The following is a 24,685-nucleotide window of genomic DNA, read 5'->3' as shown; positions in this document are numbered from 1 at the left end:
TTATTTCCTCTTTTGTAAATATGGGTAACAGGACCTAGGTCATAGGGTAGTTGTGATTATTAAAGAAGATATTGTATACCAAGAAATTAGTTAATGCCTACAATTTTTTTAAAAGATTTTATTTATTTATTCATGAGAGACCCAGAAAAAGAGGCAAAGACATAGGCAGAGGGAGAAGCAGGCTCCCTGCAGGGAGCCCGATATGGGACTCAATCCCAGGATCCCAGAATCATGACCTGACCCAAAGGCAGACACTCGACCACTGAGCCCCCCAGGCATCCAATGCCTAGAATTTAATATGTACCCAGTAAATGGTAAGTCTGCTGCCATCATCCTTTCAAAAAAATATATCATGTATTACATGATGGGAATATGGAAGGAGAGAATGTGATTATGTCCTCATAAATAATATATTTTAGTATTAGCTGCCTCTATCACTTTTATCACAAGCTCATTATGAAAAAATTTCTGAGCAGCAACCACAATACATAAAGATATATATTAATTTGTAAATTATATACATATACTATACTAAAAATTATGCACTTTATAAAATATACACAATAAATAACTTCCAAAGAACAAGAGAATAAACAATTAAGGTCCCACTAGATTAGGGTGCCTGAGTGGCTCAGTAGGTTAAGCATCCAACTTTGGTTTTGGCTTGGGTCATGATATCAGGGTCCTGAGATTGAGCCCCATGTTAGGCTCTGTGCTCAGTGAGGAGTCTGCATGAGATTCTCTTTCTCCCTCTCCCACTCTCCCTCCCTGCCCAAGCTCACACACACTCCCTCTCTCTCTCCTTCTCAAATAAATAAATCATTAAAAAAATCCCACTAGATTATCTCATACACTCTTTGGCATATACACAGTTCATTTTAGAAACCATTATTTTAGACCCAGAGTCAGCAAACTTTTCTGTAAAGGGCCAGATAGTAAATATTTAAGGTTTTACAGGCCATGCAAAATCTCTGTTGCATTAAAAAAAAAATTAGACAATGCTTCAAAAATGTAAAACAATCCTTAGCTACAGCGCCATATAAAAGCAAGATTTGGACTATAGTTTGCCCATCCTGTTTTAGACCACAGACTCTTCTAGAATAGATCATTCCAGACAATTAACTAGTAATTAAACAAGTACCATGGTAATTAACAGGAATGAAATCAATAGTCAAATGCAATGGATAGTAAAGGATAAGAGGTCAACTTTGGCTAAGATGGTCAGAGAATACCATGTTTAAGCGGAGATCTGAATAATAGGAAGGAGTCAGCTACACAGGAGCAGAAGAAAACCTTCTCTGCAATGGGAAGAGCCTGTAAGTACAAGGTACTGTGGTGGAAAGGGCTTGCTTATTCAAGGACTAAAAGGAAGTCTGTGCCTAGAATGTGCGAGCAAGAAAAAACCAAAGTCTGAGTTGTGGTTTGGGAGTCTGGCAGGAGCCTGCTTTGGAGACTTTTGAAAATGATTTCTATAAAGTAAAGCATTTGAAGCAGAAATGAAGTTAGAAAGGATAAAATCAGCAGATTATATGTCTTGGGAATATAGACAAAGTGAAATAATAACCAGAAAGTCATGGGTCAAGGATTGGCTCCTGAGGCAAAATGAAAAGTTAAGGAGAAGTAGACTGCTTTGATTATGTCCTCAAGCTATTTAAGACAATTATTAAACTTGTAAATTCTTTATTGCTATTCAGCCTTGAAATAAAGTCATCACTGAGGCATATGCTGTTGTTTCATTAACCAAACCAGGTTTAGAACAAAATTCTTATATCCCCATGTACTTGTTTTTAAGTTTATTCTTTTCAAATTAAAATTGCTTCAAAATGCCTTCCTTGGAAGGCTACATAAGAAATAAATAACACTGTCATCTCCAGGGAGGGAAACTAGTAGCACAGAGTTAGGAGAGAGACAATACACCACCCATATCACTGTAGCCCAGACTTTTGAACCACGTGGCTCTAGTACCTATTCAAAAAGCAAGTCAATAAAATTAAATTCAAATTTAGATTTTTTAACTGCATTAATTGTGTGCAGAAAATTCAAACAGTTCTCTAAAAATTCATTTGACTGGACCAACATGGCAATTTGCCATTCCGATATTTTCAAAACATGATTGAGGTGATAACTTTGCAAAATGTGTGTTTACATGTGACAACAATATGAAATCTAGAAAATGTATACATTAATGAAAAAATGTACTCTAACAGAGAATGGAAGTACAGGTAGCATTTTTAAAAGTCATATTATACTTTGGAAAACAATTTGGCAGTACCTCAAAAAGTTAGAGTGACCATATGACCAAGGAATTCTACTCCTAGGTATATACTCAAGAGAAATGAAAATATACATCCACATAAAACTTGTACACAAATGTTTATAGTAACATACTCATAGTAGCCAAAAACTGAAAGCAACCCAATTATCCCTCAACTGATGAAGAGATGAATAAAATGCAGCATATTCATGCAGTGAACTATTATTAGGCAATGCAATGAAATAAAGTACTGAGAAATGCTAAGTGAAAAAATCTAGTGACAACAGACCACATATTGAATGGTTTCATTTCTATAAAATGTTCAAATTCATAGAAACAGGAAGGAGACTAGTGGTGGCCTTGGGCTGATTGGAGGAAGGCAGATGGGGAATGACAGCTAGTGGGTATTAAGTTTCTTTTAGGATGGGATAAAAATTAAATTGTAGTGATAGTTGCACAAACCTCTGAATATACTAAAAACCACTGACTTTTACACCTTATCATTGAATTTTTTTAAATTGCAGACTTAAAAAGGGGCTACTTAAACACCATATTGTAACTTAAGTTAGATTAACTGCCACTTAAAATCAAAGACTAACAATGTCAATGTATGACAGGATTTGTAAAAATGGAAACCAACAGGACATCTTTTGTTACAAAAAATTTAGTTTGGATTTCTTACTTATTAAGCTGAAAGTATGACCTCTATGGAGTTAGTTATTTTGGAACACATCAGGTTGCCTGCAGTGATCTTCTCCCCTAACTGCCCTTGATTGCACAAGGTAGTGGGCTAGAGGTGAAAACATTACAAGACTATAAATAGTCTTGAAATCAATAAGAATGGCTTCTAGGAAGCACTTTGACACACACAGATACTCAAACTGTGTGTGCCATGACTACAATTCTCTTCTGCCCATAGACACAAGTTACAGGTCATGGAACTGCAGAAAATCTACAAATAGTTATCTACTTGGGAATAGTAGGGAGTTTTGGCAGCATTCATATTTATAGTTTATTTCCTATAAATTGCCCTCCACTTCTCACAAATTGTTTTACTGACACAGATGACCAATTTCCTTTGTGTTGTAAAATATTCCTGCTTTTTTACTTTATATTATCTTGTTTTGCCAATTTTATAAGCCCCTAAAATTAAGATAATTGGTAATAACAGCATATACTGACCACAGTGACTTGCATTCTTGCCACAAAAAAATAATTCCAAATGAGTTATCACATATGGTCAAATTCAAATTCCCTATGAGAAAATTCAGCAGCTAGCTACTCTACTCTTTAAAACTAAATTCTTGGGCAGCCTGGATGGCTCAGTGGCTTAGTGCCACTTTCAGCCCAGGGCATGATCCTGGAGACCCAAGATCGAGTCCCATGTCGGGCTGCCTGCATGGAGCCTGCTTCTCCCTCTGTCTGTGTCTCTGCCCCTCTCTCTCTCTCTATCTCTCTCTCTGTCTCTAATAAATAAATAAAATCTTTAAAAGAAAAAGAATTTGTTCAAAATGTTTTGCAAGCTTTTCAGGGGCATAATTGCAAAGTAAAACAAATGTATTTGTTCAGTTCATATTAAAAGGTAGAGAAGTGTGAAATAGGAAGGAACACGTACAAATGTTGGGTAGAAATAATATACTTACTAACATCATAAACCATTAAAAAGCAAATAATGATTCACAGCAACTCTCACAAAAACATAATTTCTATCTTTAGTCCGAGCCTCTTTCTTGTATTCCAGTCCCATTTTGTACCCATCTATTCAACTGTCCATGTGATATTTGACATGATGTGTAACAGACACCCCAACCTTCACGTGTCAAAAGCACAGCTGTTGGTCTTTGCATCCAAACCAGCTCCTCTTGAAGTCTTTCCCACCTTATTTGAGGACAACTCAATTCTTCTAGTGGCTTAAGCCAAAAAGCCTGGTGGCATTCTTAACTCTACTCCTTCCTTCACACCCTACATTCAATCTGTAAAAAATATTTACAGAATTTGACTACAGAATTTTCACCACATCTACTGTCACCTTCCTAATTCATGCCGCTATCAAATCTTACCTGAATGTCTGCAATAGCCTCCTATGATGTTCACTCTTACTAATAGGGCTACCATTAGTCTATGCAGTACTTTTGTGTAGATTAGAAAAAAATGTCCATCTCCAAGACACATATTTCCATTTGACAGAACACTGTAGAAATAAATATATAAAGCTATCATGTGTACAATATTATGGCCCTCCCTTAGATGTGGTACACTTGTGCTGTACTCAACCTACATAATTGTATAAGATTCCTTGGTTCTTGGCATATCACACTTTCATTTATTTGTCTTGTTCATTGTATGTTCCTCCAATAAAATTCAATATTTGTAAGGACAGGGATTTTTGTGTCTTGTTCATTGTTGTAACCCCATCACCTAAACAATGCCTAGTACATAATAAGTAATCAATGAAGGTTGATTTTAAAATGTCCAAAGAACAAAACAATCACATCCCCACAATGCCTGGGAATGAGTTATCAGCAAGATAACCTAAATATTCTTCTGAAATCACTTGATAAGATGCATATCTTCAAATACTCTTTATGTGGAAAGGCTATTTGAAAGTAGAATTTCTTTGAATTGTTAGTTCCATTGTAATGAACACAGCATCATTCTTTACACTTTTAGTAATTTGTAAGCCCCAACTCTTGAAAGTAAGGTATAATGGAAGGAGAACTGAATTGGGAACTGGACAGAAGGGCCTCTGTTTTAGTCAGGGTTCTCCAAAGAAACTGAACCAACTGAATGCATGTAGATAGATTTATTTTAAGAAATTGCCTCATGTTATTGTGGGAGTTGGCAGGTCAGAAATTTGCAGAGAGGGCTGGCAGTCTGGAGACCCAGGAAAGAGTTGGCATTGCAGCTTCAGTCTGAAAGCAGTCTGGAGGCAGAATTCCCATATCCTCATGAAACCTTAGTCTTTTCTCTTAAGGGCTTCAACTGATTAAATGAGGCCCACCTACTTTACTCAAGGTATCAAGGTAATCTGCTTTACTCAAAGTATACTCACTACTCACTTAAATGTTAATATCACTTTAAAAATACCATCATAGCAGGGTGCCTGGGTGGCTCAGTTGGTTATGCTTCTGCCTTTGGCTGTGGTCATGATCCCAGGTTCCTGGGATAGAGCCCCATATCAGGCTCCCTGCTGGGCAGGGAGCCTGCCTCTCCCTCACCCTCTACCTGATGCTCCCTCTGCTTATGGCTCGCTCTCTTCCCCTTTCTCTTTCTATATATGTCAAATAAATAAACAAAATCTTTTTTAAAAAAAAATACCATCATAACAACATCTAGACTGGGATTTGACCAAATATTGGGATACTGTGACCTAGCCAAGTTGACCCACAAAATTTACCATTACAGCCTTCAAATCCAGCATGAGAACAAGCATGGAGGCCTCAAAGAATTTGTGGTATTGGATAGAAATTCAATTGTTTCATATGGAGAATGGGAAAAGAGTAGGATGGACAGATGAGGCCTTTGCCACCTCTTCTCTGGCCTTGAAAAAATCATCATACCTAAATATGACCCTTAACAAAACTGTAATAAAAGTTTGAATGTTAAGAAAAAAAAACTATAACAAACATATTTATTTACAACTGCTAATAGAAGGAACTGATCTTAGAGCCTAGAGGCCCAACCCAACCTCTAAATCCCTACAGAGTTTTCAGGCTAGTTCGATCTCTGTCTAAGGGATACCCACCCAAATTCCCACATATCGGGGGTACATGGGTACCACAGGCAGTTGGGCCAAATTCCTACATATCAGTCTAGGTACAATTCTGTAAGAACTTCAAAAATAAAAATGTTCTCAACTGCCTATTTTTGGTTTATCTTCCCCAGAATGATTGACAGTAGGAGCAATCAACCTTTCCAAATAAAATACCACATTTTACCCTCAAAAGTATAAAATAAGATGGATCAAATAAGATAAAAACAAGTGTCCACAGGATATTTCTGAATACCTGAGTGATTCATTTTTTTTAAGATTTTGTTTATTTATTCATGAGAGGCAAAGACATAGGCAGAGGGAGAAAAAGGCTCCCCTCAGGGACCCTGACATGGGACTCAATCCTGGGATCCTGATCTGAGCCAAAGGCAAAGGCTCAATCACTGAGCCACCCAGGTGCCCCCGTGAATGATTCATTCTTAAGTAAGACCAACATGGGACACTGACAACTTGGATCTCCCTGCACTGTACTTTTCCAGTCTTTCCTCCAAAGTGGCTTGAAGAGATTAAAGCAGCCTATTTCTGCAGCCATGACCTAGCTGCAGATCTTACTTCCTATATACAAATGTTTATTTTTAAATTTTTTAAAAAATTTATATTAAATTCATGTAGTAAAACACCCAGTGCTCATCTCATCATGTGCTGTCCTCAACACCCTGTCACCCAGTTACTCTATCCCCCCACCCTTCCCTTCTACAACCCTCTGTTTATATACAAATGTTTAGAAAAATAATTCACCAGATATCCAGATTGGTAGGTGGGAAGAATGTCTTGAACTCTACAGGAGCCTATTCCTGTTAACATAATGGAAGCTATAGAGCATAATGCTTTAGAATGTGAGCTTTGGCATGTTATTAAACCTTTCTGTGTCTCTAGTTTGTCAATAGTAAGGGATTGTAAAGGAGTTATCATGAGTGTTAAGTCAATTAACATACAGAAAAGGCTTAGAAGAGTATCTGGCACATAGGATCTGGCTCAATAAATTTTCATGATAAGTATTATATAATCACATAGAGTATATAATATCTTGTTCTGTAACACTTTCACTTGGAATATCTATCTCATCAATTTCAGCCATTCAGAAGAATAATATTAAGTCCTTATTACTTCTATTATTCTGCATAACTAAAAGTGACTATTGGAATGGCCTCTTTGAACAATGGGGGATCTCCCAAAAATAAATTCCAATCTCTATCCCCAGAAGGCAAAATAAACACACACACACACACACACACACGCACAACATACTCTCTCAAACTGCTGGTAACCCTTCCAATGACATTTTCCAAATTCAAACACATTTTTAAAAACCAGATCTCATTGAACACCTTGTTAAAGAATTTTGGACTTCAGTTTAACAGCGATGAGCAGCCAGTGCAGAATTTTAAATGGAATGTGATGTGATTGAGCTTGTGTTTTTAGAAGTTCATTCTGGCAGCAGTGTGGAGGACAGATGAGAGTGGCTGTTGAGAAAGAGGTCTGAGTGCAAGGCTAATTTAATTATCCAGGCAAAATATAAAAATGACAAAACCAAAGGCAAAACCAAACTGTGCCGAATGATCTTCAGTGGTCATCACACCTCCAAAATACTACATTCAGTAATTACCTGCCTTTTAGTTTATTCTATTAATGTGTGACTTGTATAGTATCAAAAAGTTGTATTTCTTGCATGAGCATAAACACCTGGTTTCCACATGTCACACAGAAACATATAAGCAAACATCATCTATTAATTTACCTTGTTTTATGATCATGAATTGCTTTGACTTTCCATAATAATGATTACCCTAGAATACAATTCAGCATTGAAAACTGAAAATTATTATATCATGGCAGCTTCCTTTACTCCAAAACTCCCAGGACCTGGGCCTGAGGCTCTGGGAATCAGGTACACCTCCAAAGGCCCAGCAGAGAGAGGGATTAGGGAGGCAAAGACCCCTGTCAGAAAGAACCATTATTGCTGGCACCCCATTTTTATCTTCTAAGGTCACCAGAGATTAGCCTGACAGCTGCCCTTATATTACAGAACACAATGCGATTGCCAAGTCTTTCTTTTGTCCTCCTTTCCCTAAAGCAAGTACAAAATCAAGGAATTATCTCTTCAGAAATATGCTACATAAACATTATTTCTTTTTGAGGTTATTTAAATGCTTTTTAATGAATAATTTCATTAGCTAAAATCTTATTTCTATAGAATAAATAAAGGAAGTGAGGAGAACAGAAGCTTACCCAAACTCATTCAGTTAACCAGTATCCCAGTTGACCTTATACCCAACATTACAGCTAGTACAACTAATTAGTAGATGTTCAGTGAGACCTTGAATTTCAATCCAGGACTCCACCAGATATTGTCTTCATAAACAAAAGATAAACAAATGCTGCCTTTTGGAAGATAGGCAAGTAAAAGAAAAAAGAAAATAAATGTTAAAATTAAATAATCTGAGATGTGAGAAATAAGGAAAATAAGCAAAAATTTTAACCATCAAAGCCAGAAAAACATTATAGTTTTATGCTCACTGTAAGCAAATAATGTTCTCCCTGATGTTTCATAAAACATAAAAGTCCATATACAATATTTTTCTAGTTTCAAGAAATTTTGCATATCAATTATTTATAAAGCAATGTCTTCTACAGCAAGCCTGCCCCTCTTTACCTTATTTTTTCCAAGATCATATCTCCAAGTTTTTCTTTTTATCTTTCATGCTAAAAGAAAGTAATAACTCTTGTGACAGATGTCCCAAGATATAAACTCTCAAATAAACAAACACAAACTCTGCAACACTGCACAATATAAAACACTTTTCCAGAAACAAAATATTAATCTTATCTGGCACATCCTAATATATTTGGGGCCATAAATTCTGCTTTACTCATCCATTAGATTTTCTTCATGAGTCTCTTTTTTAAAATAGACACATAGTAGTTTAAATAAATAAATCAGGTCTCCACAACCACAATTTCAAATATCATCTGTCTCTTTTTTTTTCATCTGTCTCTTTAGAAAGAATGCACTGACAAAGACTGATCTAGTTCCCTTCTTAGATTTCTTTTTTTTTATATTTTCCAACTGTCACCATCCTTCAACACAACCAACAATCAAATAAAACAAATAAATACATGTTTCAAGGGCATTTACCCAGGAAGAGTTTTGTTCTCAGAAGGACAGAGTGTTTCACAGATCCAACATTTCCCAGGGGCTGATTAGAAATGAGCTTACAAGACACATATACAAGCACACTCACTCACATGTTCCCATAAACTGAAACAATAAAGAAAAAGGTCAAAACTTTTCTCTTCCACTAGGAAAAGATGGTGTGTTATTTCTCTCTCTCTCTCTCTCTCTCTCTCTCTCTCTCTCTCTCTCTCTCTCTCTTCCTCTCTCTCCCATGAGTAAATAAAATCTTTAAAATAAATAAATGTTTGTTTTATTTTTAGTCACACTATTTTGTTTATTTGAAAATATGAAATAACTTTAAAGGAGGGTATACTTTGTGTACACCAGAAGAAAATAGGCTTTAAAAGGCTAAAAATCATAGAGCAGGGGACTGCAGTAGGAGTTTTTTTGTTGTTTTGTAAACTGAAATCATAACTCTAAAGCAGGAATTTCAAATGGCAAAACAGGGGAACTGTCATAAAACCCACTAGGGGAGGGACGCCTGGGAGGCTCAGCAGTTAAGCGTCTGCCTTTGGCTCAGGGTGTGATCCTGGAGACCTGGGATCAAGTCCCACATCGGGCTCCCTGTTCGGAGCCTGCTTCTCCCTCTGCCTATGTCTCTGCCTCTGCCTCTCTCTCTCTCTCTCTCTCTCTCTCGATCTCTCTCTGACTCTGTGTCTCTCATGAATAAATAAATACAATCTTAAAAAAAAAAACCCACTAGGGGGGATGATGTGAGATCAAGCAGAATCTCCTCACATCACCCACTAACTACTCCTCATATAGCAAGGGCCAGCTACACTCAAACATAGGACTTTGTGCACCCCTGACTCAGTGGTTTACATCCTCCATCCTTACTGATGTTTCTTTGAGGTACTTCCCTAGCAAAGACCATTAGACACCCTTATAAAGTTATATTTTCCCTCTTCTCTTTATTAAAAACTAATTTTAAGGATAGAGCAATCTAGGACACCTGACTTTTTTATACTTATCCTTCAGAGCACACAGCATAGTGCAGGTCACATACCAGAGCCTCAAAATTATTTATCAATTCATTTTCTCATCTCCTATTTGTCAACTGCCTGTAGGCCTGTGTATGTGATATATCATATAACATACATATCAATTATACACACATATATAAATATGTATATATTATATGTATGTACATATATATAAATATATCTTATATTTGGTAACTGCTTATTTTTATCAGCATAAGATTCTTTTTCATCAGAGCTAAAATTCTCCTTTAGCTTCTAACATTGGTCATGGCCGTTATCCCAACAGATTTCATACCTTGATTTTTTTTCATCATAGAGCAAGATTAATTCAGGATCACAGTCATAGCTACACCTTCCAAGACAAAGGACAATGCTCAGACCATTGTTTCTCTAGGGTGGCAGGATGTTTCTGGACATTGACCCCCTCCCCAATGTTTCTTTTTTGCATCCTTTCAGAAACAAAACATTGTGAAGGAAAACTTCCCAACCTCTAAAATTCCTGGGAGGAGTTGAGGTGGAGGTGGAAGAACTCTGACCCACCTTAGGATGGGTAGTTGTGGAGAACCACCCTCTCTATGCTGACAATTGATGCTTCCTTCTCAATGCTTCTCCTATTGAGGTTCCCTCTCCATAGAAGCACAAATGTTCCCCAGCCTTCTCCCTGGAGAACTAAGCCCAAGAGGAAAGCAATCCAAAATTTAAAGACTAGATTGATGCCTGAAAAAGAGATTTAAACAGGGACATTTTTATCTTTCAGCTGTTGGATATGGAAAACAAATATACATTCCACTCTCTCTAAGAACAGGTGAATGCATTTCATAAGCAAATGGTCAGCTGGGTGGCTTTAGGTCCAGTTTCCCACCACCCCTTCTTGTCCCTCCTCTTCTTTCTATCAGTATATTCCTATCCCTAATTATTCTCTACAATTCACACTTTCTATCAGGATTTTTTGAGAAACCCACAGTGTGCTCTGTGCTTGCTGCTGTATAACTATGAAAGACTTTTACCAATGATATGGTCCCAGAATCGCTTCCATTCTAGATGCAAAGCAAAAAGAAGTAAGAAACATGTACAGAATCTGCGTAATAATGATTCAAAAGAGTCTGGGAGTGTTGGTTGGAAGGCATTATGGGCAATAGAGATCTAAGCTGAACTTGAAAGGGTCAATGGTATTTGTGTACAAGAAGGGCTCAAAGGCATGAGCAAGATGAGTCGGAAGGTCAGGGAATAGACTTGTCTGATTCCAGCGGAGGTTTCGGCATCAACATTCATGTGTGTGTGTGTCCAATTTGTAATGCCTGCATATTCTTCTTCTTCACTCTTCTCACTCAAGGGTAGGTGAATGGAAGCACACATGCAGAATGATTCATAACTTGTCAAGGAGGAGTTGGCATAATTCAATATAGGAAGATATCCCAAACCAGTACTCTCACTGTCCCAGAGAAAACCACAGACACTCCTCAAAGTGAAAGATAAATGGAACCAGAAGTGGATGTCACTCTACCTACAAAGCAACAAGAGGAAAATCTCAAGATGCTATTATTTCTTCTTGTCTCCTCTTTCCCCTACCTTCACTGGAGATGTTTGCTGTTTCGGCTCTTGGTTTCTGCTTTTGTATACCATCTATTCCTATAGCATTTCAATGAATATGCATAAACTCTGAATCATAAGACTAAAATGAGCACCATTCTAAGAACCCTGAATGTGTCTTGGAGATTTACAGCTAGGATATGTAGGCTGGCTGAAAGTGAGAAGTGAGGACTGGGGTTCTTTTGTGATCCTGTTTAATATCTACAGCTTCTCACCCTAATAATGGATTAATGGGCTTCTCTGGGCTCCATGACTCACCAGTACTTACATACAGATAGGTGGAGTTTTTTTATTTGTAAGGGATTTTTTAAGGTGGTGAGGGGTTGAATCTGGAAACTCTAGACAATAAGGAACTATAAGCTATGCAGTTTTATGAAGGAGAAAGCAGTCGCCCCTTAAATATTTTATTCTAAAATTTGGCTGACAGCAGCAACACATTGATTTTAGCCACTTTGTTTTGCTAGTAAATGATGGCAGGATCAGCTGTGGCTTATGCCTTCTTCACTGTAATCAGTTCTATGCTGAGAGAGGAGGAATTATGCTTGACAGGTAATTAAGAAAACTGACAGGAAATAGCATTTGGCCTCTTTGAAGGTGAACTACAGTTTGTAAAAGATAATCTAAATCTAATTTACCAAAATCCCAGATGGCAAAGCTATGAGCAGTATCGCTTCTGTGTTAGGTTTATATTAAATTAATCTTTCCTTACCATTTACTGTTTTTAAAATTTTAACTTTAACATGGAAAGGAAGGACTAAAACTTTGCACAGGCTGAATTTGGAACACAGCAATTTTTGGGTCACTGCTGAATATAAGATGTAGACATATTGATTGGGAATGTAGACTGCCCAGGATTGGAAGTGAGACTGGATTGACCAATGTCAAAAGAATGAGTGTTCACTCATGATGCTGAAGAATGAGGATGAAAGCAACATATACTAGGATTTCAGCAGTAAGGAATAAAATTGTTTTAGAAACTTATCTTCTTGTCAAGTAAGGGGAAAAGAAACAAACCATTGATCCTATCTGCAAACCCCTACGGGAAGTTGCTTATACCTTTACTACTGTTGGGTGGAAGAAAGGTACCTCATTTTCCAATGTGTGAAGAGATACTTCTCAAAAGTTTGTCTCCATATAAGTGCTGGGACAATATTGCTTAGATCTTCTGGAAAGGTATCAATTCCAAATATTTTAATTGGTTCCAGGCTAGCAGTAGAAGGGGTTGTCCAGTAAGCATGCTCATTGATAACCAGTCTCCCCACTCTCCCCAGGCACAATCTAGATCTCCCTTTTGTTATGAATTGCTTTCCTTCATAAAAATGGATTTTTTGCCTCATGCAATGTCCAGGAGCAACTCCTAGATTTAGGTTCTTGGAAGCTAAGGACAGAGATCAGCTCTGTACTGCCTTCATTTGCTTGCATCTGCAAAGGTAGGAGAGGAGAATTACCATCATTATTCCTAAGACCTTTGGGTGCTTATTCCTAACAAATAAGGAAGAAAAGAAAACCTAACATCTCAAACTTTTTCTCTGTCCATTCCACGAATTTTATGCTAAACCCAATGACTCAACATTATGCTCCTAACCTTGGAGAAATTACCTGTTGTACTCAAGAGGATAGCTACAAATTATAAAAGGCAAGCTTTACAAAACCCAAATTTTTCTTCCTTATGAAGTTTTGTGGGAGAGCCAGAGGCCAGCAGGATTTTGGAGGTGGCTTTCCAGGTTTTTATACATCACTCTTTGCTAACAGTAGGTAAAGTAGCAGTTCTCCATTTTAATGATCTGATAATGGGAGCCATCCATTTGTCACCTTTCCTGTTGTTCTGTTAAGAAGATAAAGGAGTGGGACACCTGAGTGGCTCAGCGGTTTAGCACCTGCCTTCAGCCCAGGGCGACCCTGGAGTCCCAGGATTGGGCTCCCTGCATGGAGCCTGCTTCTCCCTCTGCCTCTGCCCCTGCCTGCCTCTCTCTTTCTCTGTGTCTCTCATGAATAAATAAATAAAATATTTAATGAAAAAAAAAAGAAGAAGATAAAAGAGTACAGGATGCGAAGACCAAGCCGATCACACAATCAGCTGTAAGGGACCACCTCTCCAAATCCCTTACATCCTCATAAAAAAGCAAGTAGATCTGCAGGAAAAAAGGAAAGCATTTCCTCTCCATCCTCTCTACCTCATGGAAAGTCTACACCACATACTCTGTACTTCTGATGGCCATGCCCAGACTTTACTTATAAATAGGTGGCATATAAGATTGCCTTATCCCAGAATATGATACCAAATTACCAAATGTGATTACACCATTAAAGCTTCCTTTGAGTAGAGAACTCTTTTCTGAGTTCTCCATTAAAATTTAGAGCCCCCCTAGGATAGGTGACATCTTAAATTATTATCAGCTATTACCTTAAATATCAACAGCAGGGAAAAACAACCTAAAGTAAGAGACTATGACAAAGTGAAAGTACCTTGGAGGAAAGTGAAGGAGCCTAGAGGAGACAAAAGGCTCTAACAAAGGGCATGAGAGACAGATTCTGCCCATTTGGTGAGGAGTAGTAACTCAGCTGGATAACTATAAAATGGTGACAATGTTAACAGCACCCATCTTACAGAATCTTTGTGAAGAAGGAATGGGATAATGCACATTTTAAGCACTTTGAATTGTGACATGCTATATCTATATTGGTTTATTTGTGTTTAATTCTAAGACTGGCCCTTGCTCTGTACTTAGAATTATCTTACCTATCTTTGATTGCCAGTCTTCAACTCTGGAGGAAAGATGCTGTGTAAGTCTAAGTATTTACAGTTTACACAGTCAAATGAATAATTATAGGACATAATTCTTTAGGCCAAATTTTACTCTGTTATCAACTTGGGATATATTATAAAACATTTAACTACTTCTCATCTAAAAATTTTATTTTTCTCATTAAATGGCTGGGGAAATGGTGGACTGTTTTATTTGGAATATTTTCATCAACTAGCAGAAAACAGAATTCAACTGAGATCTTAAAAAATGAAGAATCTTCAATAAAGCACTACTTTTAGAGGTACAGAGAGTTAAGAGAACCAACAAGATATGTTGAGGCACCTAGAGACTAGTACCAGCAGGAAGCCATTATATTGGCTGAGAGGGCAAACTGAGCTGGAGGCAAGCAGAAGCTATAGTCATGGAGAGGGGGACACCAGGGTGGCTCAGCAGTTGGGTGCCTCCCTTTGGCTCAGGTCATGATCCTGGGATCCTGAATGGAGTCCCACATGAGGCTCCCTGCAAGGAGTCTGCTTCTCCCTCTATGTCTCTGCCTCTCTCAGTGTGTCTTTTATGAATAAATAAATAAATAAATCTTTAAAAAAAAAAGTTGTGGAAAAGTATAAGCCACTGCCAAAGATATGCAGCTAAAGCAAAGCAATGAAGCTTCCAGGGTAATAAATTCCTTGACCCCGTACTTTGATCTCCTATTGGCATTCCCCCATTGGTTGAATCTGTTCAGAAACCAGAAGCAGAGGAGACCAGGTGATGCAGTTCCCAGGAATCAGCCTCCAGGGTATGGAGCAGAGCAATAAAGGGGAAAGAATGGATGTCAGATTGAGACAAATGGAGAATAACTAGTACAGGGCCACCTCCAATTTGGGAATCAAGAGTCTCAGAAGTTAGCATTTGGCCTCACATCACAGAATAAAAGGTAGAAATTCAAAAGACTAGTCAAAATTGGAACAATCCAACATCATGTGCCTCCTAACATGCTCAAAAGGAAGGAGGGAGGGAGGGAGGAAGGGAAGGAGGGAGGGAAGAAGGAAGGAAGGAAGGAAAGAAGGAAGGAAGGCAGGCACGCACAGCATCACATCTCTGATAATCCCACCAAAAATCAAAACGTAAATATGACCATACAAACTCAGCCTAAGGGGCATTCTATAAAATATTCTTCAAAAATTTTAAGGTCGTGAAAGATGAAGAATGACAGAGAAAGTGGTCCGCATTCAAGGAGACAAAAGAGACATGAAAACTACATTCAATGTGCTTTTCTGGATTGGATCCTAGATCAGAAAACTCTAAAGGACATTAGTCAGAAAACTAGCAAAATTTTAGTAAGATCCATAGATTAGGTAAGTATAGTATCATTGTTAATTTTTTTTATTTTGATAATTATACGGATTATATGAAAAATGTCCTTTTCTTATTTGAGGGAAATGCAACACTAAAGTATTTCATGTCAAAGGACATGATGTCTCAAACTTACTCTTAAAGTTTCCCAAAAGCGTGTGTGTGTGTGTGTGTGTGTGTGTGTGTGTGTGTAGAGAGAGAGAGAGAGACAGAGACAGAGAGACAGAAGGTGAGAGAATGATCAAGCAGGGAAGTAGGAGAGCATGTAAACAATTTGATAGGTTTTGGTAAAAGGAATTCTTGTTCTACTCTGTTAACTTTTCTATAAGTGCAAAGTTAAATTTTAAAAGAAAGAGAGAGAGAGAGCGCACCAATGATTGAGGATGATGCTGACATTTACATTGAGGGAATGGCTAGTTCCCCACAGTTTCACCAGAGTCTCATTAAATGCATAATACTAAGACTGTTTCTGGGCACCAATGACTTCTTTCATTATAGAACTCCAACAGGGAATTTCTATTCCTTTCATTAGGATTTGTACTGTTTTTATTTTTAATGGTCTGGTCTCAATGTTTCAATATTGGAAGCTGCCAGTAATTCTTCTTGGAAGGATACATTTTCACTTTAAAATTGGAAGAAACCAAGTAAAGCAAAAAGCCATGCTGTGTCTTTGTTGAAGGGCTTGGCATGAAATCGCAGAATTTTCTGCCACCTATGTAAGGAAGTGAGTGAGTGATGAGCCTAATACTTATGCCAGCCTTGAAATTGGATTATTTTCCTCCTCCAAAATAGAACTGCTAATATAACATTGGCTTTCTGGGAGAATGGTAGCAATTTGCTTATTTCCCCACAGCCTCGTCCTATCCCCTGAGTAGTTGTTTGAAAAGATTATGATTACATATACAGCACACACATGCATCTTTCTGGATATCTTAGAGAAAACCAATAACTGCACTAGTTTTTAGGGTGGGAAAGGCACAACTAAACCTATACAACTTCAAGGAAAGTTAAAATATGATTCCAGCTTTTACAGAATTCTAATATTAAGTAGGATGTTTGGTTTGTTTGGGTAGTGATTGTTTTTTATTTGGGAAGTTTGAAAATGGGGAAATGTCCATGTTTTTCAGCATGTTATCTATTTTAGCCTAAATAACATTACCACAAGACTAAAAAAAAAAAAAAGAAGAAGAAGAAATTCTATGATGTCACAACATAGGATTGATAAAAAGGAAACAGTGGGACCAAGCATCTGTAGGATTGCTTCTAAGATTTATACTGCCAGGTCAGTATCATTAGCTTAAGTGTCATTTTTTATGGTACCAGAATTTCAATGTGTCATTAAGTCAACAAGCATGTATTAAGCACCTACTGTGTGCCAGGCACCATGGGTAAGCAAAGTCAGATAAGATTGATTCTGCCCTAATGTTGCTTTCAAAATCCATGATCTCCTTTTGCCAACAAAATTGATGGCTAATGTAAATACAATGTTATACTTTGGCAGATTTAAGTTAATATAAATATAAATACTATAAATAGGGGCAGCCCAGGTAGCTCAGCGGTTTAGCGCCACCTTCAGCCTAGCATGTGGTCCTGGAGACCTGGGATGGAGTCCCAGGTCCGGCTCCCTGCGTGGAGCCTGCTTCTCCCTCTGCCTGTGTCTCTGCCTCTCTCTCCTTCTGTGTCTCTCATGAATAAATAAATAAAATCTTTTTGAAGAATACTATAAATATAGTACTTATTCCAAGAACTATACTTACGGGAAAAATGTGCAAAGATACCTACTGGGCAAGAGGCTGTACATGAAGGTTAAGGTCAGGGAGTAGGGCACATTCAGAGCCCACAGAGCTGAAATCTCTGAATCAACAATGTTCTTCCCATGTGTAATTCATTCATATAGTGACTTATTTTGCAAAGAAATATTATCTTGTTAAGCTGCCATAAAGTGTCAAAAACACATTTTTTTACTAATACATCTGGTTCAGCATTGCAACTGAACAGCAGAAGAACAAGAATAAATTCAACATATGTTCTACTTGTTAACATAACTGCCTCATACTACCTTTGAGTTTATTGAAAGTAATATACTACAAGATTCCAATTGTGACTTCAAAAGAATCCCAGGCATCTTTGTGACAACAGCCCTACACCATTGAAATAAGTTCTAAGGTTCCCAAGGTGAGCACTTAAAGGAAAGCACTGATTTGGATAGATGAATAAATTCTGATGTAATTTAAAAAAAATAACAGCCTCTTAACTTTGTAATATTCCTTTATACTTGAGTTTGAAGGCCTACAGCAATATAAAACACAATTAAAATTATTTTTTAAAGACTATATTCATTTATTCATGAGAGACACAGAGAGTGAAGCAGAGGGAGACGCAGGCTCCATGCAGGGAGCCAGGATCACGCCCTGGGCCGAAGGCGGCGCTAAACGGCTGAGCCACCGGGACTGCCCACAATTAAATATTATTAATTTGTTGCTATTCTTACAGCAATTTTATTTACTAAATTATTAATAAATTAAATATTATTTTCCACTAAAAGATATCACATATCAACATGGGGAAATGCTTGTGATAGAATGTTGTATGGTAGCAAGTCTCCAAGATGGCCCATCTCTGTTTTCCACCTCCTGGTATTCAAATCCTTGCTCAGTTGTCTCCCACAGTGTACTAGGGTTAGCCTGTATGACCTGGAGAATACAGCAGAAATGATTTGTCACTCTCCAGATTAGGTTATAAAAGACTGCAGCTTCTGTCTTGCTGTTTCTCTATCTCTTTCTCACCATGAGAGGCTAGCTTCCATGCCTTGCCAGTAGCTCAATGGAGAGGCCTACCTGGCGAGAAACTAAAGCCTCCTTGTCAATAGCCATATGAATGTGGTTGGGACCCAGTGGGTTCTCCAGCCCTGTAATGACTACACCCCCAGCTGACACCAGACCATGCAATCTCATAAGAGATTCTGATCCAAAACCACTCAGCTGAGATTCTTGTGAGATAGTATTTATCATTTTATGCAGCTAAATTTCAGGGTAATTTGATACACACAACAGATAGTTAATACTGCTAAAGGAAAACCAAAAATATATTATAGGAAATTTGCCAAAATGTTAATAGTAATTATCAGTGACTGATTAGTTATGAGTAATTTTTTTATTAGGTTTTCTGTATCTTTTCTGATTTTCTGTATTATTATATATCACTTAAAAAAACAAAAAGGGAAATATTTTTTTGTTTTAACACAAAGTGTAATTTAAAATGAATTTTCTTTCATTTTATTACCATGTGTGTGCCACAGTGTTTTGCAGTGATGATGATTAGCACAGATACAGAAAGAGGTATTGCAATTCTAAACAGTATAATATGGCCAAGCATTTGAATCAAATACTAATTTGAGATTACCAACCCAGATGATTCCGGCCAGTAAAGGAACATACTACCACACCAATTAGTGCCCAGAAAAAGCCTTTTTACTTGTGACAGAATTTCATATTACAGAAAAGTTGTAGAAATAGTACAAAATTTTCTGTATACCATCATTCCTATATACTGACATGATCTAATTATGAACATGTTATCTCATTTGCTTTAATCATTATTGACAGATGATAATGTATATATCTCTTCTTCATAGCACTTATCACTGTTGTAATTTTACATTTATTTGTATAATTGTTTGATTAATTTTTATCATTCCAAATGGAAAGTAATTTCTATAACTTTTTTGTTTGCCATTTATCCTGGTACTTAAAACTGGCTCATAACAAATGCTCAATATTTTGAATGAGCAATGAATGAAGAAATGAATGGAATAGAACGGAAGATGAAGAGAGAGTACATTAAAACTGTAAGAAAGTTATATGTGTTTTATTTGTGCCCATCAGCTGGGCAATCACTAAGATTGAATGCTGACATAAAATCCAAAAGGTGTTTGTTGGAGGGTCATAAGAAACAGAGCAGAGAACTGGAAGCATAAGAAACAGAGAGAGTTGGGCTCAGAAATAGAATTTAAAGCAAGAGATTAAGTAAAGTTTCTCCTTGGAACAGGTTATTAAGTTCTGTGTCTTGGTCAGATGGGCCAGATTATGCTGCACTAACTCCCCCAATGCACAGGGTCTTAAACAAGAAAGTTTTATTTCTAATTCACAATACATGGTAAATACATGATCAATGATTCTTGGTCATCAGTTGAAAACTCTTTATTACCTCCTTCCAGGACCCAGGCTAATGAGGTAGCAACTATCAGGACCCCTGCTAGTAACCATGCCAGAAGAAAAGGGAATTCTAGAAGGCCTCACTTCACTAATGAAACGCTTGACTTAACCATGACATTTGTTGTTGTCATTTCTACTTTGAACTTATTATCCTCAAGTAGTCTCAAAGCCCACACAATCACAACAGCACCAAGAAATATGATTCTGCCACACGCCTGGCAGACAGAGAACTGATAATATTTGGTGACTAGCACTAATGACTACTAGCTTTGATGCAGTTATTATAGTTCTTGCTCAGCAATCTCTACAACAAATTGGTTTTATAGACTAACAACAAAGCATGAGAATTTTATATAAATTCAACATAAAGGTATCATTCATATTTATCCAGGCATAAGCATTTTCCCTTCTTCTCATCCTGCTCGCCTTTCTTCTGTTTCTTCAATGAAATCCCTAACCATCCCAGAGAGATTTAATAACAAAAATTAAAGAATAATCATTTGCTTGAATCCTTTTTAGTATTTATTTATATTCATACATTCAACATATTTAGAGCACACTTACTATTTACCAATAGAATTTTGTCATTGCAAAACATTACTCAAAACAGCTTATAATTTAACTCTATCTCAATTTAAACAAGATAATGATGTGGTAAACCAAAAACACTAGTGTGAGGAATCCAAATTTCTAGTCATAACCACCTGTTCCAGATACAATAGCTGAAGAAAATGGCTTTAATATTAATATTAGATTTCCGAGAGTAACTTTCATTTTCAAGGGCTACTTATGTTCGTCAAACCAAATCATATTAAACTAAATCTCTAACAAAGCATATAAGTTTATATTTATAATCCTGATATCTGTTGGATCATAGTTGCAAGACACAACAAAAGCATCATTCAGTACTCTTTGGCTATTACTAGGCAGTAAACAGAAATAAGAACTGGATCATATTTCAGATAATTTAAATAATGTGAAACAGAGGACAGAAGTTCTACGATATACTCCAGAGATTTTGTGAACTTTATTAAATTAACTGAATAATTCAGTTCTCCTCTATACTAGAGTTTCTTTAATTTCATCTGTGTGCATGTATTTGCCCTCTTGAAAGTATGTGAGTGTGTGTGTAGTCACTTTACTTCTCACCAAAACCCTGAAATAGACCAGAACAATGATGGCAGCTTTAGGAGGTTGGAAAATTAAACAGAAGAAAGAGGACTGATTATATGGAAAATCTTTTGGAAAATCCTAGAAAGAGGAAAATCAGTTTCTGATATTTCATATTTTTCTCTGCCATTCATCCAGTACTCCTATGTATTAGGCACTATTATTGGAGCCAAATATACACAGCAAATAAAATAAGAAAGATCTCTGCTCTCATGGAGTTTTTTTTTTTTTTCTCATGGAGTTTATATAAATTCTGGTGGGTGGAGGTGGGGGGCAGCAATCAGCACATACAAATAAATACAATAAGTGACAAACACTATGAAGAAAATAAAACAGAACAATAAATATGACCAAGAATGACTATGATTAGGAGATGTTTTAGATGTGTTTATCAGTGAAGGATTTGAGGGGTTTCAAATGAGGCATAATGATGGGAGGGAGGGAGGCAGCTTTGCAATGTCTGAAGATCACTCCGACAGGACAGGAAGAAAGAGCTGGTGTAAAGCCTCTAAAGCAGGGATGAGCTTGGCATATTAAAGGAAATTTTGATGGAGGAAAACACATACCTAAGTTATATTCTGATGAAAAATATGAATTCAAGGATAAACAAAATCTTATAAGCTTCAGATTAAACAGGTATCTCATAGGAAAGATACTGTGTCTGACACATAAGTTCTAATTTCCTACATAAATGCTAAGAGATAGGGGGTGACATTGACAGCATCCTGAGGTAAAAGGATCACTCCTCTGTGAAGACAAAAGAAACTCAGTTTCAGCACAGGAAGACCCAGAAAACTTCTCTTCTATACCTCCTTTATTAAAAAAAAATTACTCAAAGAAGTAGTCTTGTGAAATAATAATAAATCAGAATAAAAACCTCAAGAAATAGAAAGATGTGGTGTAAAAGAAAAAGCAGTGAGCTGTGAACCCAGTAAGACTTACTGTTGAGTATAAGTGATAAAGTACTTGTAATATTTAAGCAATTGTTAAGGAAGGATTCTTAACTAGAACAGAAACATTTTAATTTCAAACTGAAATTAGAAATCCAGGTTATTTCAACTAAACTTGGACATTGGGAAAAACAGAAAAAGTAGAAATAAGTAAGGAATGTTTACCTTTTCAGCTTTACAATTATGGAGGAGATTTCAGATAGAGTTTAAAATTTTATTTTGCTTGAGAAACATACTTACAAAATGATTACTAAAATGTTAGCATATCCAGTAGCAGAACAGATTTAGGATATATAATTTCCAGACATCTAGAGAGGGGGAAAAGAAATAAATACATTAACGTAAGGGAATGGATTACAATCTAACCAAACTAATGCAAAGAGAAAGAAAACAGAAGTGACTTCAAGAAAAAAAAAAAATAACTGGATTGAAAGAATAATTACTGATAAGAGTTACAACCCACCAAAGTAGCATAACAATCACAAACATTTTTGTACCAAGTGACATCACATTAATTTGAAAAGCTGGAAGAATGCTGAAGTCTGATATACCCACCATCATATTTGGAGATTTTAACATACCTCTCTCAAAATTTGAATGAGCTTTCAGGAAAAAAAAAAAAAAAAAGCAAACATATAAATGAGAATACAGAAGACAGAAACAATCCAGTTATCATTCTTGACCTCAAAGCTATATATGAAAATTTTCATCAGCAAACATAATTCTTTCAACTACTTATGTAACATTTATAAAAATGTACTAGGGGGGCACAAATCATAATGAAATGAGGTAGAAGTAAACATAATAAAGTCCGGATTATTAACCAGTAGAAAATATATTCAAATGTATTATAAATCTAGAGAAATTAAAAGTATTTGATACTTGCAATGACAAAATAGATCAAATAGAATAAACCAGAAAGTCAAGATGTAGACCAAAATAAAAATGGAAATAAAAAGCAGCATTTCAAATAAGTTGAGATAAAAGATTCATTAAATCATGTTTCATAATTTATTACAGGAATCTCAGGGAAATAATCAGATTATTTCCTCACCTTTTACTTTAAAATAAATTCTAGGGGATCCCTGGGTGGCGCAGCGGTTTGGCGCCTGCCTTTGGCCCAGGGCGCGATCCTGGAGACCCGGGATCGAATCCCACGTCGGGCTCCCGGTGCATGGAGCCTGCTTCTCCCTCTGCCTGTGTCTCTGCCTCATTCTCTCTCTCTCTGTGACTATCACAAATAAATAAAAATTAAAAAAACAAAATTAAAAAAATAAAATAAAATAAAATAAATTCTAAACAGATCATTGATTTAAACATCAAAAAATGAAATGACAAAGGAGGAAAAATATGGGAATTTTAAAAATAATCTTAGGGTAAGGAGAGATTTAAGATGGCGGAGTAGTATGGGGATTCTATGCTTGCCTTGTCCCTTGAACACAACGGAATAAATGTCAAATTATTCTGAACACCCAAAACATCAATCTGAGGACTGAGAGAACAAACTGCACAACTAGAAACTAGAAGTAGAAAAATGGTCATATGGTGGAAGACATGAGGTGCAGAGACATGATTTGAGGGAGAAAGGAATCACAGGTGCTCAGAGAAGAAAAAGCCCTTGTCATGGAAAGAGGAGAGAGAGAGAGAGAGAGAGAGAGCAGCACACAAGGAATTGCACAAGAAAAACACCACCCAAAACCATTGACTGGGAAAATGAGAAAGGCTGATTAACATGAGTTTTTACAATAAGCGGAGCTCAAAGACTGAAGTGTTAGAAGTCTGGTGTGGAGCCTGCCAGGCATAACAGTGCCCCTGTGGAAAAGACAGAGGCCTGGGAGTGGGTAGTATGCTCTGAGGATCCCTGGGTCACACTGGGAAAAACAGTTCCCCTTCTTGGAGTACAATTGGAGAGCCAGTGGGCACCATTGCACTGCCCAGTGCCTTAGCATAGGGGCAGAGATACCTGATGAGGGCAGCTAAACTGGACACTAGCTTTTTGCTGCACTTTACTCTAAACTCTAGCAGCGGCACATGGTTGTGTAACTACCCTTCTGAGACAAACCAGAACCAGCTCTAGCACAGGGAGACTCTCCTCCAGAGGGTCAGCCTGGTCTGAGCCATGCCATGTCCCTAAAATTTGGAGTTTTGAAACCGAGTTACATGCCTGAGATAAAACACAGGTGCACTGTGCTACTATTGGTTGGGCAGATGGCCCAGGCACAGATAAGGTGACGGCAAGGATCTGAGAAACTCCTTGGGACACATGAGGAGAGATTGTTCACTCTTCTGTGAGGGCTTCCTGGGTTCACACTTCCAGCAAGTGTGAACTCCCCCCTTGGGGAGAGAGCTGGCTGATGCTATTTTTACCCTAGCACATTAGCATGGTCAGACTTCAGAAAGCAGTATGGCACCCCACACAGGAGGCTAGAGCCACTTACACGAAACCCTGCCCCCCTGTGCCCTGCATGCAGGTGCTT

General features: G+C 37.2%; 1 long non-coding RNA gene across 4 annotated transcripts in view; it reads right to left on the bottom strand.

The window, feature by feature from the left end:
- Window positions 1-17,934, bottom strand: part of LOC111092390 — a 92,569-nt gene extending 74,635 nt beyond the window's left edge. For 3 of the 4 annotated variants that reach the window (XR_005378549.1, XR_005378547.1, XR_005378550.1), the window contains exon 1: window positions 17,632-17,934. This is a non-coding gene — a long non-coding RNA (uncharacterized LOC111092390). The remainder of the gene's footprint in view (window positions 1-17,631) is intronic. The other variant, XR_005378548.1, reaches the window with a different exon arrangement.
- Between the last annotated feature and the right edge of the window lie 6,751 nt (window positions 17,935-24,685).

Source organism: Canis lupus, chromosome 25, assembly GCF_011100685.1.
Source record: "Canis lupus familiaris isolate Mischka breed German Shepherd chromosome 25, alternate assembly UU_Cfam_GSD_1.0, whole genome shotgun sequence".
Lineage (NCBI taxonomy): Eukaryota > Metazoa > Chordata > Mammalia > Carnivora > Canidae > Canis > Canis lupus.
The sequence above is the reverse complement of the archived record's forward strand: the minus strand, read 5'-3'. Positions and strand labels throughout refer to the sequence as shown.